The sequence below is a fragment of the Equus quagga genome, chromosome 4, assembly GCF_021613505.1.
Source record: "Equus quagga isolate Etosha38 chromosome 4, UCLA_HA_Equagga_1.0, whole genome shotgun sequence".
Lineage (NCBI taxonomy): Eukaryota > Metazoa > Chordata > Mammalia > Perissodactyla > Equidae > Equus > Equus quagga.
The window spans coordinates 48723419-48740717 of NC_060270.1; positions in this window are offsets into that span (position 1 = coordinate 48723419).

A 17299-nucleotide genomic window follows, 5' to 3' on the forward strand; every position below is an offset into this window, starting at 1 on the left:
AATCTAACGATGTATAACAAACAAACCCAAAACAGACCTCCCCTGAGACTACATAATTACAACATAAAATCTAAAAGTCCAAATTCGATTTCATTTACCTGCCAATATTTCTCATAAATGCCACTATATTTTGACCTTGACCAGTATAGCAGTATCAGGAAGCCTCGAGTGGGCTGTTCATTCATGGGTCTCAAAATGAGTATAAACTGATCTCTTCAGAAGTCCCAGCAAAGAAGAAAACCTCCTGAGAATTTGCAAGTACAAAACTGACCATTTGTACATTTCTACTAAACATATTTTAATGTTGTTTGATTTCCATACTGTATCATTGTTCAGGGAATTTTTCCATAGGAAATTAGAATAGTCAAAAATCTGCACAGCATTAAACAGTAGGAAACCATAACTCTCTGCTTTGAACTTTACATGTCCTTCTAGGCCTACCATTCCAGAAAGACAGAATACTCCAAAATAAAAATCCTCATAAAAGCATTTTTAAAACAAAAGTCCCTGGATAAGTTTTGAGATATTTTAAATCTAGATCAAAATCTTGGACTCTGTGTCCATGATGCCAAACATTTAGAGGAAGACTAGAAAATATAGTTAAAAATAGAAATGTTCCAAAGTTTCCAGATTTGGCTTTGTGTAGACATCTTCAAACTAACTCCACTCCTTGCATGATAGGGTTTGGTTTTGATGGTTTATTTTTATCAGCACCGAGTTGCACTGTACTGTTGAGGCTGAGCAAATGCTGGTGGAAAGGTGAGTTTTCATTTCCAGCAGTGGATCATTATTTGTACATAGCAAATATCCATGCCCCAAAGTCCCCTTCCTCATCTCTTTCCCTGGGGTTAGTGTTAAGGAATGATAATGCTATATTATGGTTTATTTAAAAACCTCAGACGTTATCCTGAATCAGAATTTCAAATGTTAGGTGACAGCAAGAAATAAATCTGCAGCAGGAAAAAAGGATGACAGCTTGGATGAATTTTAAAATTGGATGTTGTGAAACTATTTTTGTGCATTTTAGCTGTCTTATTTACAATGTTAACATAAGTGTAGAGATGCCAAGTTTATAATATTGGAAGGGAAAACTATCATTTTGCTATGCCTACAAGTGTTTATGTTGTTTAAATCTCCAGTTTTCTAAAGTGTTTTAAATTGTCAAAAATGTGCTGAAACTGGAGGAGTCTCACCTGTGTCAGGATGTAAAAGAAGAAAATCTTCTTGGCATATTTTCTAGTCTGAACCTTTTGGTTACTTTCAAGTAGTTTTTTTTTCCTGCATACAAAAACCTCCAGTTATTGTTGTCTCCAGCTGTTCCAAGCAGCAGTTGGAAATGATCTGGTGCGTTCTAAGCCATGGTTTTCCCATACAGTCACTGCCACACCCTGGAATATATTATTTTATGTTATCTCTGTCAAAATGTGAATAATAAAACATTAATGGTAGTAGGACGCCTGCTTGTTCCTCATTGCCACTTCCATAATATTACCCCTCCCTCCTCCTCAATACCCAATGCTTTGACATTCTTTCCATCAGCTTTAAAGTCTCTTGTTACCTTCAGTCACTCCCCATCATTGCTTAAGTATTTTAGCCCTTGGCTCACTGTCACTATCTCCAAAACCACCCTCTCTTCATGTTTGGTGATTTCTATATCTGCTTAGACAATCCTACAAATACCCTGGCTTCTCAGTGTCCTGATCTTGACCCATGTGACTTATCATTACCAATTACTACACCAGCTCCCCAAGTGATGGCAGGCACTTCTTTCCCTTTGCTCTAGGACGATCCCATCCAACCTCACCAAATAAAGGCCATTGCTGCAACACTCTCGCCCTCTCTCCTGCATCACCAACTTTTCCATTCTGTTGGAAAATTTCACTACATTCATGCTACTGTCTCTCATCTTATAAAACATCCTCCTTGGCCCCACTGCCCTCCCTAACTACCATCTTACTTATTTGCTCCCTTTCACAGAAAAACTCCCCAGATGGAGTTGTGTATCCTTACTGTCTCCAATTCCTCTCCTCCCTTGGTCTCTTGAGCCAACTCAAATCAGGCTTTCATCCTTACCACAACAGCTCTTGCTAAGGATGCCAGTGATCTCCATGCTTTCAAACGCAACGGTCATGTCTGTGACTTCAGGCTGCTTGACTTCTCTGCAGTCTTTGACACAGTTAATAATGCCTTCCTTCCTGAAATACTTTCTCTGCTCTGGGACATGCCTCTCATGTTCTTCTTTCACCTCTCTGGCCACTTCTCAGCCTCCTTCACTGAGTTCCTGGAGTGCCCAGCACTGGACAGCCCCTCTCTAAGTGATCTCTCCCAGTCTTGGAGCTTTAAAAACCATCTATATACTGACAATACACACATTTTTATCTCCATCGCTAACCTCTTTCCTGACCATCAGATTTACATGTCTAACTTCCTACTTGACATCTTCATTTGGATGTGTAACTGGTATCTCAAACTTGACATGTCCAAAACTAATTTTCTCCCCACCCACCATTTTACTCCCATTACACCATCCTACTCCGTGTGTCAGTAAAGGGCAATTCCACTCTTCCAAACCAGAAAATCTTGTGGTTATCCTTAATTTTTCTCTTCCGCATACCACATCCTAACCATTAAAAGAAGAATACTGTTTGTCCTATCTTTAGAATATATCCAGAATCTGATATGAGCCCATGCCACTTCTTGTCTGAGAAGACACTTTTAAAACATACCAAGTTATGCCACTTTTCTGCTCAAGTCCTCAATGCCTTTCCTTCTAACTCAGAATGTCAACATCCTTACAATGGCCTATAAGGCCCTAATTAATCTGACCTACCCTTTGCCCTATACCCAACCTCCACTACCACTTCACTGACCTCATCTGCTATTTCCCTAGTTCACCTTGCTCCAGCCACATTGCCCTTCCTTCACCAAAAGTATCCTCAAAGCTTGCTCCTGTCTCAGGGTCTTTGCCCTGGGTGTTTCCTCTGTCTAGAAAGCTCTTCTCCCACATGTCTGTGTGACTTACTCCTTCCTTCCTTTAAGTCTCTGCACAAATATTTCTTTACTATTAGAGGCCTATAAAAAATAACCTCCGATTCCCTACTCATTTCTGCTTTATTGCCTTTCATAGCAGGTATCAACCTCTGCTTTGTTCACTGGTCTATCTCCAATGCTTAGAAGAATGCCTGGCAAATAGTAGTCACTCACTAAGCATTTATTGGATGAATGAATGAATGAAAATAAATAATAACAGAGTTTTGCAATGGAAAAAAGGTATAGAACTATATGGTTATTTTCACTTCAATATGAAAACAAAAAGCTGTGTCCAAAGTGTATATCATAAAAGCATAGGTTTGCTTTCATGTAGAAAATAGAAAAGCCTATGGATTTTCTTTCCTCAAAGGCTATTGTGGATGGAAAACACCTAACTATGATCCTTGCTATACTTTCCTGCTCCGTGAATCATCTTAACAGGCCCAGCTGCAGGGTTAGAGGAGAGGCTGTCATATAGAACCTTGAAAAAAGCAGCATTTCTTACATTTATACAGATAATGATCCATTTTAAGCTACTGGTATTGCAATAAGTGCAGAGCTAATGGGTGGGGTGAGGATTCTGAATTTTGTTTTCTGGTCTAAATGTTTAAAACTGACAGCAAGAATTTTTTTTTCTAAAGCAAGAAATAAACAGTAAAATGTCCTCCTGCCAAATGCAGCTTCAGGAAAGCCTAGTGACATTTGGGTCTCATCATTCTTCCAAGTGACAATAGTTCTGAGGCCTCCCTGGGTAGCCTCTAACATCTGTATATATTCAGCTCCACTGAATGTTGTTGCATGAAATTTCATTGTAGGAAATTGACACATGCCTTCTGATGAATTTATTGTTTCCCTCAGTCTTGTAAAGGGCACACTTTGTAGTTTTAATTTGTTCAATTATGTATTTTCCTGCTCACCTAATAAAAGAAATATTTTAAAAAATAAAGGAAGAAGATAATGAAATGCTGTAATATGAAGTAACAACGGTGAAAGAAGTTTTTTGTTCCTCTATCATTTTCTGTATCTTTTCACAATTTTTGTTGAGATGAAAGATAATGCGTAGTTCATGTTAAATAGCCAGGGTTAAGGTCTTAATCAACCTTTTCCAGCACCAAAACCATTAGGGGCTTCCATGGTGCTTAGCTGCAGATTCTTGAAGTCTTTACAAAAGACACAGGGCATTGGTTCCAGTTACAGATGGAGAACATGAAACAGATTCTAAGAAATGCCCAATCTGTCCCAGTCATTATGGCTAGTCTAGATACTGCAAGCTCCAGTTGTTAAGACACAAGAAATGATATTAAAATGAGTTCTCAATAATTTATGTGAAAAAACATTTTAGAGTGTTGGTTTTCTTTAAAATTGAGTATCACCAGCTTTTCACATTTTTTTATATTTCCATAAGCAACTAAGTCCATGTTCTATGACAATAACAATTTGACAGAGTCGCCTCCCTTCAAGAAATAGTCATGTTGGTTTTCGAAGTTCAAAGTTAGTTTTACTAAATGATGTCATGAGGACATGGATTAGCAGCATCATAGTCTGATCAAATTTTTCAGCCCTACACCCGATGCTTCATGATCTCAGGGTATCTTATATTATTAAACTCAGTAAAGAGATAGCAGTTGAAAGACTGGGGAATTTAGAGTGAGAAGGCATCACTGGAGCAGAAAGAAACAGTACAGCCTCAGGTCAACCTGATGCTTTTCCCCCACCTCATCCTTCCTCCTTACTAGGAGCCACTCATAATTGGAGAGCCATCAACCAGGGCAGGCCAAAGTTATCATGAGTTCAAGGAAAACTAGTCAAAACCAACTATATAGTAAGTTTTCCATAAAGCTCATTTAAAGACAGTCTTATTTGGAGATGGCATGCTCTCATTTTATAGCATTAAGATGTACTCAAGAGCTGATGCTGATAATATACAGCCGTTCATTATATTAAATGTTCTGGTGTGGCAGAATTAAAAGTGAGCTGCCTTTTTTTCAGTCCTCACAAGATTTGAGGCTGGGTGAGGAAGGCTTTGGTTTTGTTTTTGAAATTGCCCTGGTTAGTGAAATCCACAAAATGTGGTAATAACAGCTCTAGAGTACTTATAAAAGTCCAAATCTTTTTTCAGTATAGAAATATGCTGCCCATCCCAAAAACTGATGTAATAAATATAGAAAGGAAAAAAACCTAGCATCATCCAGCATTAGGAACAAAGCAGAGTCCCCACATAGTGTCAGTGATTTAGACTCATGTTGCTTGCTTTATCAAGGTAAGTGCTGGTTAAACTCAGGCAGAACTCAAGGAACTTCTACAGGCCCCAGTGCCATCACAAAGTAGACACACTATGAGATGGCAGACATTGCAAAACAGAAGTCATCAGCTAACAGCATCCCACCCAACTCATCAGCCTGTAGTTCCCAATTTTTTCAATATGATGACTTCCCATCGTATCCACCTAAGAAACTGAAAAGCAGCAAAACGTTCAGTAGCACTTTTAAATGAAACTGCATTTTATAAGCTATATTCATTTTTTAAAGGTACATATACATGTGAGTCACTTATTTGGTCTACAAACAATGCTTGTCATACACATGGGTCGCTGGACCCCTTGTGAGAGCTCTACATTCCCAGCCCTGCTCAGGTCCTTGGTCCATAATTTGGAAAATGTAGCTGTCAACATTTTCCTTAAGAACTCCTATTTGTGTCTTGGTTGTATTTTACAGCAATGTTTTAATGTGGCTACGTGGTTATGTTAATGGTCATTGGTTCAGTTCGTTTTAATAAGGCTACCGTTATCACCTTCAGATGTTAGACAACTCAAAAAATATCATCACACTATTTTTATTTTTTCCCTGTTTATATGCCACCTTATTTTAAAAAGTACTTGAGACAGCTATGATCTGACTTTCGAGGAGCCACTAAAGCAAACCCAGGACATAGCTTCTGTGTGAAGGAAAGCAAAGTAGCCATTTCTTTATCAGCTACCTATTCCATAGCATGCCCCACACTGGATGCTGAAGTAAAACAGCTGATGAAGAAATGATCCCTGCCCTTAAGAAGCTGCAGTCTCCTTATGCTGCAGGGTTGATGGGGAAGGCAGGGGTTGGAATACAAACATGCACAGAGCAGAGCCTAGCATTTGTTAGAGGAATGCGAGGACAGCAGTGGGACACCAAAGAGGACCTCTGGTTGGAAGGGTTATGGAGAGTTTCCAGAGGAGCTGGCCTTTACCAGACTAGGGGACAGGAAAAAGGGAGGAAGACATTCCAGCACGAGGGAGCGGCTTGAGCAAAGGCACAGAGGAATGAAGAGCTTGTGGCACAGAAATGGCATGCTCATCATGACTAGAGAAAGTGCTGGTGGAGCAGGAAAAACAATCACCTAACTACAGGAATGTATAGCATATTCTCTTCACCACTAAGCCCAGCCTTGGACAGAGACCCCAGGGGTTTCAGAATCCTGATTCAGCCAGCTCCCTGGCCCCCGTGGGCAACGTTTGGTGAATGAATAACACCATCAGTTAGTGATTCCCCTGTGTTGGTGGTGGAAGGCCCATGAGTGGATCATTTCATGTAGGTAATTCTGGGCATTCTTTTAGCTGCTCTCTGGAGAACTAAGCCCCCAAATTTCTTCCCTAGACCCCAGCTTTAGAGCATAAAGCTGTCCTGTGGCCCTACTAGCCCAAACTCTCCTGATCATAAGAATCACCTGCATGCTTGTTACTAAGGCAGACTTCTGGAACATCCTCAAGCTCCTGTGAGCAGCAATCTGTAATTTTGACCCCATGGTCCTGAACAACCCCCCAGTCAATCACACACTTTGAGAAACGCTACACGTCTGGAGTTTCTCCTTCTTCCCCTTTGAACAATTCTGCGTGTTTTCAGCTTGTATAGAAACCAGAAGCGTGTCCAAACCACCACCTGTTTTTCATGTCATGCAGGTGTCTTGGTACCGTCTTTTGTCCCATGTAGGGCTTTGAGAAGAAAGAGTTGCCTAGAGGCTGCTGTGACCAGCCACTTGGGATGGCCTATCGGGACCATCGACCTCACTCCACATCTACAGTGAAACTTCCTGAGGGGCCTTTGTCACTGGGGGCACACTCCTCCTGACAGCCGAGAGCTTTACAAGCCGTAAGGGGCCTGAGCTTCCTACTTGGACACTCGACACGGCATGACACATGCAGCCTCAGCTCAGAGGGCCTGCTAAAGTCCCAGGACACCTGCCTGCTCTTGTAAGCAGGTCGTTTTCTTCTCATTTTCTTGCAATTAACTTAATAATACCTTTTACTTGTGAAATATACCCTTTTAAAAGTACATATTATTGTCATTATTTTTGCTTTATTTTCATATACTTTGCTATTCTTACTTATAATGCTTTGAACTGTTTTTCTTTTTTTCATGTGCACCCCTTTTCTTCCTCAAATTTTGAAACTTCCATTTATTTTAACAGCCCTTTTTATTGTCTCTTAGTTTTAGGTTGGGATAAAAATTTCTATTACTACATATTTTAATACTTATCTTTTTCATACCCAACTTCTAATTTCCTTTGACTTAGCCATTCACTTTTTTGTTCTCCTTCTTTAAATGTTTGTCTGCTTAAATGTCTGCATTTACTTTTGTATGTTGTTTTTAACCGTTTTTCCTCTTTTTGTTTACATTCTATTTATATGTTTTTAATATGCACTTTATTCTTTTTTTACTCTTAACTTCTTGGTCTCTTGGTTTGTTTTATTGGTTTCACCTATTTCTTATATGTTCTAATTATTTTTTTAATTATGCATTCTAATTATTTTTCCATGCTATTTTAAATTACTTCCCCATAATTTTAATATTAATTCAGAGCTCCTTCTATTTAATCCCCTCATGTTGTAAATGGGGACGCTGAGATGAAAAGACTTAGACATAACTTGCTCAAGATTTTAGGATGGGCAGTGGTGGAACCTAAATAAGAAGCCAGTTCTTTTGGTTAGCAGTCTAGTGCTCTGTCTACCAAACCACTCTGATAACAATGTGTGAAGAGCACTTTCTTCTTTAAAATAAAGAACACCTGAGCAGCATCTCATCAAAGAGCATTTCGTTCCCGAGACGTTAGAGTCAAGACTGTGATTCACGTAGTGAGCACCCTGGGAGAAGGCTGTTCCTCGGCTTTAACTAAAAGAACATGTGAAAAAGGGAAAGCTGAGAAGTGGGACTTTCGTCCTAAAATAGACGGAAGAACAGAACCCCAAGTCAGAATACGAGGTGAGAATTGGGTGACCCTAGGCAAACAGACCTCTCCAAGCTTCTGTTCTCTTATTTCTAAAATGGGGATAATGAGACCATTCCAGCCCACCTCACAATTGTGTTATGTTGATTAACAAATGGAAACAGTTTGTTGATCACAAATGGGAAAGCTCTCTGTAAACTTTGTGCATAGTTGTTCTTACAATGCCCATAAGATCAAGAGAAAAGTTAGAGGAATCATTACATACAAAGAATACTTTAAATACGTATATCTATATATCTAAAGAGGAAAAGAATATCTATAAAATGCCTATGCCACCCTCAATACCCAAAATCATGTTTTTTCCTTTTTCCTCTTTTTTAAAAAACCAAGTTACTTTGTATTGACTTTCTGTTGTTTGATGCAAATTTCTATCTGGTGCTCTTGGGTTTATATTCCCATGTTACATGCATGCATTGGCTTGCTTCATTCCTTCAGCTTTGATGCTTAAAATAAAAGAATGCAACCCTACCTTAATGAGAGATACTTTACAGGAATGTCCATTTTTAGATTCAAATTTAACCTTACCAGTCAAGCAGTGGTTTCCCTGGTAAATCCACAGTGTCTTCCCTGATCTATTTCTTACTCCTACAGTCCCACAATGTTCCAGCTATAAGCTTCGTGGAAGTTAACAATGACAATCAGAAAAAGCATTACCTTGTACGTCTGGTATTTGAGTTGCTTTTTTATTTCATTACCCAATAAATTTTCCAGACAGCAATCTTCCAGTGCCTTGGCATCTGGAGCAGTTATCTCCTAGGCAGAACCGGCTCTGCAGCAGAAAACTGATGGACTAAAATGCCAAGTGAATTCTCACCAGGCAAGGAAAATGTGAGTAAGGACAGGATGAATCAGGTTGGGTGCTATGAGATGAGGACAACAGGATCAAGGACTTTTTAGCATTGGAGCTGTCTCTTGGCTAGGGCGATAATCACCAGAAAAGAACTAGAATAGAATTTGTCACTCAGGACACTTAGCTGTGGAACACTTGGACCATCTCTTTGCCCTTAAGTGTGAAGCCATCAGCAAGAAACCTACCCCTATCTTGGCTGTGATCCACCATGTCTTGAAAGGACAAAAATGTATATCTATAAGGATCCTCAGAGTCTAACCCCTCAGAGACCACGGCCCTGAGTGGCTGAGTGGCTCAACATGGCCTGAGGGCTGCAACAGCGGGGGAACAAGAAGGCTCACTCCAGACTCCTAGGACTGCACTCTTTCCTCTCCATCAAGCCACTTTCCCGACCTTCTTCATCCTGCTCCCATGAGTGGCAAAACAGAGACAATGGCTTTGGTGTGTGACAACAGATCCCACCCATAAGCCTTGCCTGGAATCCGGCAGGTGAGTCAGAGTACCAGGCACAGGCACCTGTGCTCTTGCTGTAGGAAAACAAAGCAATTTCCCCCTTCAGTTCAGCATAGGCCCCCTGAGGAGAGTTTGGGAAGAGAGAAGAAAAAGGAGTGAGGGAAGTGAGAGGGAAGACTCCACCCATGTGGCAGTCACACAGAGTTACTGACCTTCCATTTTTGATATGCTCATTTAAATCACTGAAGAAAAATTAACACTGCTTCCTCTCCCCACCAACCATCACAAAGTGCTCGACCAAACCCACTTGCCCTGCTCGAAGAGAGGACATGACTTCAAACTGCAAGAGAGGAAAATTCTACTTGGGCTTACTTTGACCAGTCTTGCCACTGACTCTCAATGTCTCTGAAGAGATGCCAGAGGCCCACATTTGGTGCTTCTAAGCACTAGGGATTTTCTGAGGAGAATGGGGCTAATAAATTAAAACTGTCTGTGTCACTTAGAGATCTATGAGACAAAGAAGTACGTGGGTCAACAACTCGTCCACCACCGAGTTGCACCATCTGCTTGTGACAGTACATTCCTGGAACTCCTCTGCGTCTGGTAAACAGCTGTCACGAGAACCATTTCTCCCTGACACTGCTCCTTTTATTGGTGACCTATTGGTCAACCAAGCAACATTGTTTGTTAAACCTCAGTGATGATCTTTGCTCCCACTTTTTTATGTCAACCTCATAAGCCTCCTTTAGCACCCCGCAAATTAGCAGCAAATGGTATTGAAGGCAATGATAGAAAATAGCACAAACACTGTTTGAAAATGATTAACCCCCAGACATTAAAGAGACTCAGACTCATAAGAGAAAGATGTACTGCAGAGTATTGTGGCCATTTAGGCATACTTGATTGAAAAACAGTTAGGAACAGAATATTTTAATAGACTTAATTTAAACTGAGATAACTCAAGAATTACAAACAAAATTTTTCTGCATGCAGCAGCACCATTCAATTTAGATTGAACTGTCTGATGATTAATTAATTTGGGATAGTGCTCACTGAAAAATTGCCGGAGATACGCATCTGTCAAAGGAATTTGCCACAGATTGTCAAACCTCTGTGACATGAATGGCACAAACCCAGAAGACTGCCCACTCAGTAGGTGGCCCCTTGCTCTTTTAATGAAAACTGCCCTCATTGCCAAATATCACAACTCCAAGCTAAATGAAGGAGCAGAACTCACCTAGGTAGTCAACTCACGGGGTCACAGGACCCCATATTAACTTTTGGAGAAGATGTTAAATTGAGAACAAAGAATTATGGAAATAGAGAGTAGAAAAAGAATAACAGCTGATGTCTACTGAGCGTTTACTAGGTGCTAGGCTTTGTTCTAAGCTCTGTATCCATACTATCTTCTTTAATTCTCACAACAATCCCATGTGTCACATAACGCTCTCCACCGTGCACGTGAAGAGACTCAGAGATTATCTAGTTTGTTGTACAGATGAAGCCCAGAGAGGTTAAACAAGACTTGGCCATGGTCAAATGGCCAAACCCTTGCAGACAGAAGGCCCAAATGACATCTCTTGACTCCAGTCCAGTGCTCCAAACCCTGTGAGTGGGTGGCATGAATTCATTTTAGAAGGTGCCTTGGGTTCAGAAGAGACATAAAACCATTCCAGGAAGGGGAAACTCTTATTCCTTTCCAAAGCCATGGGCAACAGCCTAAGGGGGCCAACCAGGCATCATCTGACCTGACAGAAGTGGTGACACAGCTGGTCTTTTTCTCATACTATCTCTTAGACAAGCAGAGGGCTATGGTGCTGGAAAAGGGTATCCAGATGCCTAAGCTTGGCCTGAGGAATTGGATGTCACTTGTCTATAGGCTTCTATGCCATACTGGAGAGGTCAAACTAAGAGGAAGCTTCTTGAGGAGTAAATTAAAACTTCATCTTAACATGGCAGAGGGGACAAATTTGGGGAGAAGGCAAAATGACGGAAATTAGCTAAACAAATAAGAGTAGAAGGTTCAAATGGGGTGGTAGATTGGAAAGACACCTAGCTAACTGAAACAGTTACATCTGTCCAAGAAGTCTTGTCAGTCACAGCCCCAGTGACCAGGGCTACTTCCTCTGCCCTGCACCTGGTGGCCACAGGTCTGCCTTTGGGTTGGGGTCAAGAGGTCTCCCAGGCCTCTGTGTACATCTGGGTTTGTTACCCTAGATTGAGTCTCTCCAGCTGACCACTGAGCTAGCCAGAAGAATCCACCAATTCTTTCCTAAACCATCTATGTAGATCCATTCAATTGACCCCAATATAGGCAAGTTTAAAAGAAGGGGAAAAAAAGAATAAAGGAAATAGGCCAATTTATTGGCTGCCACAAGCAGAATTAGCACCAAGAAACGGCCCCATGTTCTTCCCTCTTAGTCCCAGCATTGGACACACTTCCTAAAATCCTAGCAGGCTCACCTAGCTGTGGAGGTGGCTGGAAATAGAGACCATGACTGCACCTGGACCACAACTTGACCTCCCTGGAGCCCTGCCAAGGTTTATTTCCAGGGGAAGTCCAAGAGGTCAGGTGGGTCCCAGAGCACCATCGACATATTCCAGCCTCAGCAGGCCCTCTTGGAGACGCAGATTCCATTTTCTCTTCTACCTATTGCCCTACCCAACCCACCCTGACACGACTGACTATCAGAGAAATATCTATTCTTTACCAAACTCTCTCATTTGAATCTATCGCAACAAAGCTCACGCTTTGTTGCTCATGGCTTATTTATCCCTAAAACCTACTCCAAGAAATAAGGGTCTAATATTATCGGCCCAATTGCCTTACATTGCTTAGGGACACAAAGATTAAGTAAGGTTTGAATTTGAAACATTTTTGTGGCCACTAAATTATCTCTAAATTGTTTACTCAAAGCAATGTCTTCTAAAATTAAATAATGTCAAATGCTCAACATCAATACATTCAATGAAGTCCTCATTTTATCTTTTCTCAAGGAAGGATATCATAGGAATTCTTACTGTATGGAGATCCTCCATACAATAGATGACTTTCTGTTAGGATTGTGGATAGAACTGGGAGAAGGAGTAGGTGCGAGGGTCTCTAGACTTGGTGGAAGACATAATAATGGCTTTGTAGTGTAAACAACTATTTGCTCCTGCCCTTAATGGTCAAGAATCCAGTTATTGATTGTTGAATAATTTAGGCCACATCACATTTGAATGTAGAGAGAACCCAACATTAACTGTGGTGTGGATCACATGGATGACAATCTTTATAAGTGGCTTCCTGAACAGTAACAAAGATAGTAGGCTATGAAGAAACAGCTGAAGCCAAACATCTGAGTTCATTCGGAACTCAGGCCCTAGTTAATCCTGTGACCTTGAACAAATCACTAAACTGCCTTTGAATACCAGGTTTGTCATCTGTAAAATGAGAAAAATAATGATACCTACTTCAGAATGTATTATGAAGATCCCATGAGATCATATTCATTATAAAGTGAAAGTTGATAAGATTATTAGTTATGACGATCATCAGTAACACAACTATAACACTAATGAACAAGGTTCCAGCAATTTGTTTCAGTGCAACTACGCTGAATCTGAAAGACTTGGACTTTCAGGAATCTTTCATGGATGATATGTGGGCACACTCAAGTGAGTGTGGATGAGAGAAGCAGGGTTTCTGTATTTCACATCGCTTCTTCTTAATTGTCCTACTTATAAATTTCCTACCTTTCCTGAAATAAAACTGCAGGCTCCTTTAAAAATAAATCCACATCCCCAAAGTTAGCAATAAAACAAGAGGCTCCACATGAGCAGTTCTCCACAGCACAGACTCAAGTGCCCCAAAATTCGCGATGCTGACATTGGATCCTCAGCGTCCCCACTAGCCCTTCAGGGTAGTCAATGACTCATCTCTTAGTTCCCCTTGAAAGCTTTTCTAGAGGGTTAGGAATGACAGACGGAAAACACACAGTGAATAACATAGAACTAGATAATCTAGATTACAGAGTATGATCAGTTTTCTGGAATCTATAGGTCTAGAACCATCCTCAGAGTACACCAAGGAAAAAGAACATGCTCAGTCAATCCATGCCTTTAAATCCCCCAGATTTTCTCCTCCATCTTTTTGTCTTGGGTTCATCAGCTCTGGAAGAACTCCAAATAATCGACCCACCATTTACTTATGGCTTACATTTGCTCTGACAACACAAATCCCTGGTCTGATGGTAAAATCATCTGGAATCAAGTAGCAGCTGCGCTACGCCCCCCCAAAAGAACACACTCTCCAGTTTGTCACAGACCTCAAATCTCTCTATTACTCTTTGAGGCTGAAGCCAAGTGTCAGCTGCCATTCATCACTATATGTGTGCTGCTGTTTTTCTCACAGTAAAGAGGGAAATGAGATAGATTGTCTCTAACAAAATTAGGAACAACAAAAGCTAGACCAAAGGGAACCTTGCATTTTAAGAAAAATGGATAAAGGTATATTTCTTTGAAAAAGTGAAGAGTATGTGTAGCTGTTTAGTACACAAAATCTAGCAGTGTTGGAAGGATACAGCACATAGCCATTTTCATCCTTTCCATATCCTGCCCAGTCCCGTTAAGCACTTGTTTGCCAACATTTTTTCAAAGATCTATGAGCTCTGGGGTTATGTCGATTTTCTTCCCAGTTGTCATTAGAACCTACTTGTACTTGTATTAGAACCTACAAGTATTAGTACCTAGGAAGTGTTCATTAAATATTTGTGACTGCAACAGTAATTGTTCACTGTTCCCATGTATTTGTTGACACATTTGTTAATTTCCTACCTCATCCTCCACAGGTTATTTGGGGAAATTCGAGGTGCTATTAATATAGGCTCTAAAACTTGGATCCCAATCCCTATCGATTGTAAATTCTTGGAAGACAGGAAGCTTATCTGATTGGTTCACTGCTATCTCCAGCTCTGGCACACAAAAGATAATCTATAAATATTTGTTGAAGCACTGTTTGTCTAAAGGTTTAATATAATATCAAGATCTTTCACTGTCAGAAAAATGCTGCAGTTAAAAGACACTAATGTCCTGTGGCTTCTTCCAAGGTTTGAAGTGGCTCATCAGTAACCCCACAGTGGGAAGTCCATAATAATAATTAAATTTTCTTCCCTTTCACTCTCAGTGGGCAAGAGATGATGTTTTTGAACTGCTACCTGGGACTAATTCTAAGTGTCATTGATTAAAAAGGGAATAAATAGGGTTGGTCAACACATATCACATATCAGTTGCCATGTTTTGATCAGGGTCAGGGAATTCCTGAAGCATCATCATCCTTTGAGACCCAATGTCCTTATTGGAAATCTTCAAAGTGAAGGTGCCCTTTAATGCAATGCAGCCTATGTTCAGTAATAATGATAGCAGCAAATACTTATTATGGGCATGGCACTTCCAAGCATTCCAGATATTTTACATGTATTAACACCTTTAATCCTTACCCAACCTATGGGAGAGGCATCATTATGTGCCCCATTTTACAGGTGAGGAAACTATGACACAGAGAGTTTAAGTAACTTTCCCAAAGTCACAAAGCTAAACATGATGGAACTGGGATTCAAACCTAGACCAGTTGGTTTCTGGGAATTGTGTGTCTTGGCTAAGTATGAATTAATCAACAAATATAATAGTCCCAGGAAAGGCTGAAGTCACTAAGTCAACCTTTTACGAGCACCTACTGTGTGTACTAGCAATATTCTAGGGGCTGGGAATACAACAGCGGGCATGACAGATACAGTCTGTCCTTCAAAGACTTTGTACTGTATTAGGGGAGAGACCAAAAATAAACATGTAAACAAAGAAGGCAACTTTAGGTATTAATAAATGCAATGAACAAGTCATAATAGGGAATTCATGACAGTGACTGGAGGGAAGGTGCTATTTTAGCTATGATGGTCAGGAGGGCCTCTGTGGGGGTTGTGGTGTATCATATCTGAGTTAAGACCTAAATTATGAGAAGGAGGCATCCATCCTGGGAAGCGTACTCCAGACAGAGAGGAGCTAGCTTGATGTGTTCAAGCACCATGTTGGCTGAAGCAAAACGAACAAAGATGAAGGTGGAGGAGATGTTAAAAATAAGCAAGGAATCAACTCGTGGGCATGTTTAATGTATGTTCTTTGTTCTAAAAAGATATAAGACTGTACTGAAGACCATGCTTCTCCAGAATGCTTTCTTCCTTTCTGGAAAAGGCCTTCTGGGGTTATAATCCTCACTCTGGCTCAAGTAAAACTCACCTTATCTCTCTCATCTATAGAATGGTTATTGGTTATTTTGTGTCAACAGATGAAAAAAAGAAACAAACCAAGCAAACCCCATGGACATATTTCTGAAAAGAGTGGCACCTCCTCAAGAGCCTCAGGCAAGTCCTTCAGGAGTATTCCAGAAGAAGGCATTGTTATCATAGGAGATGACAAATCCATGCACATTATTGCCCGTGAAGATCTTCTAGTGGGATAAGATGTGGAGCTGGAAGACAGTGATATCGATGATTCTGACCTGGGGTAGGCCTAGGCTAATGCGTGTGTTTGCATCTTACTTTTTAACAAAAAAGTTTAAAAGTGGAAAAAAACCCACCAATTTTAAAAATAGAATAAGGATATAAACAAAGAAAATATTTTTGTACAACTGTACCATGTGTTTGTGTTTTAAGTTGTGTTAATACAAAAGAGTCAAAAAGTTAAAAAATATTAAAAATTTTATGAAGTCAAAAAGTTACAGGAAGCTAAGGTTAATTTATTATTGAAGAAAGAAAAATGTTTTTTTAAATAAATTTAGTTTGGCCTAAGTATACAGTGTTTATAAAGTCTATATAGTATACAGTAAGATCCCAGGCTTCACATTCACTCACTACTCACTCAGTGACTCACCCAGAGCAACTTCCAGTCCAGCAACTTCCATTCAAGGAAAGTTCCCTACATAGGTGTCCCATGTTTTATCTTTTATACTGTATTTTTAGGGTACCTTTTCTATGTTTAGATGCACAAGTACTTACCATTGTTACAACTACCTACAGTACTCAGTACAATAACATGCTGCATTGTTTTGCAGCCTAGGAGCAGTAGGCTAGACCATATAGCCCAGGTGTGTAGTAGGATATACATTCTAGGTTTATGTAAGTATGACCTATGATGTTCACACAATGATGAAACCACCAAACAATGCATTTCTTAGAACATATTGCTGTCATTAAGCAATGCATAACTGTAATTCAATTAGAAAATGAGCAAGATATATGAAAAGACATTTCACCAAAAAGAATATACAGATGTCAAACAAGTAAAGGATAATATGTTCAACATCATTAACCATTAAAGAAATGCAAACTATAACCCCAATAAGATATTACTACATACCTTTTAGAATGGCTAAGATAAAAGATAATGACAACATCAAATGTGAGGATGCAGAGAAATTGGATCACTCATACATTGCTGGTGGGAATGTAAAATGGAAGTTTCTAAAAAATTAAACATGCAGCTATCACATGACCCAGAAACTGCTGTCAACGATCTTTACTCCAGAGAAAAGAATACTTACGTTCACACGAAAAGTTTTTTTTTTTTTAACATGAATGATTATAGTAGTTTTATTTGGGATAGCCAAAAGCTGGAAACAATCCAGATGTCCTTCAAAGGTAAATGGTTAAACAAACTGTGGTACATCCATGCCAT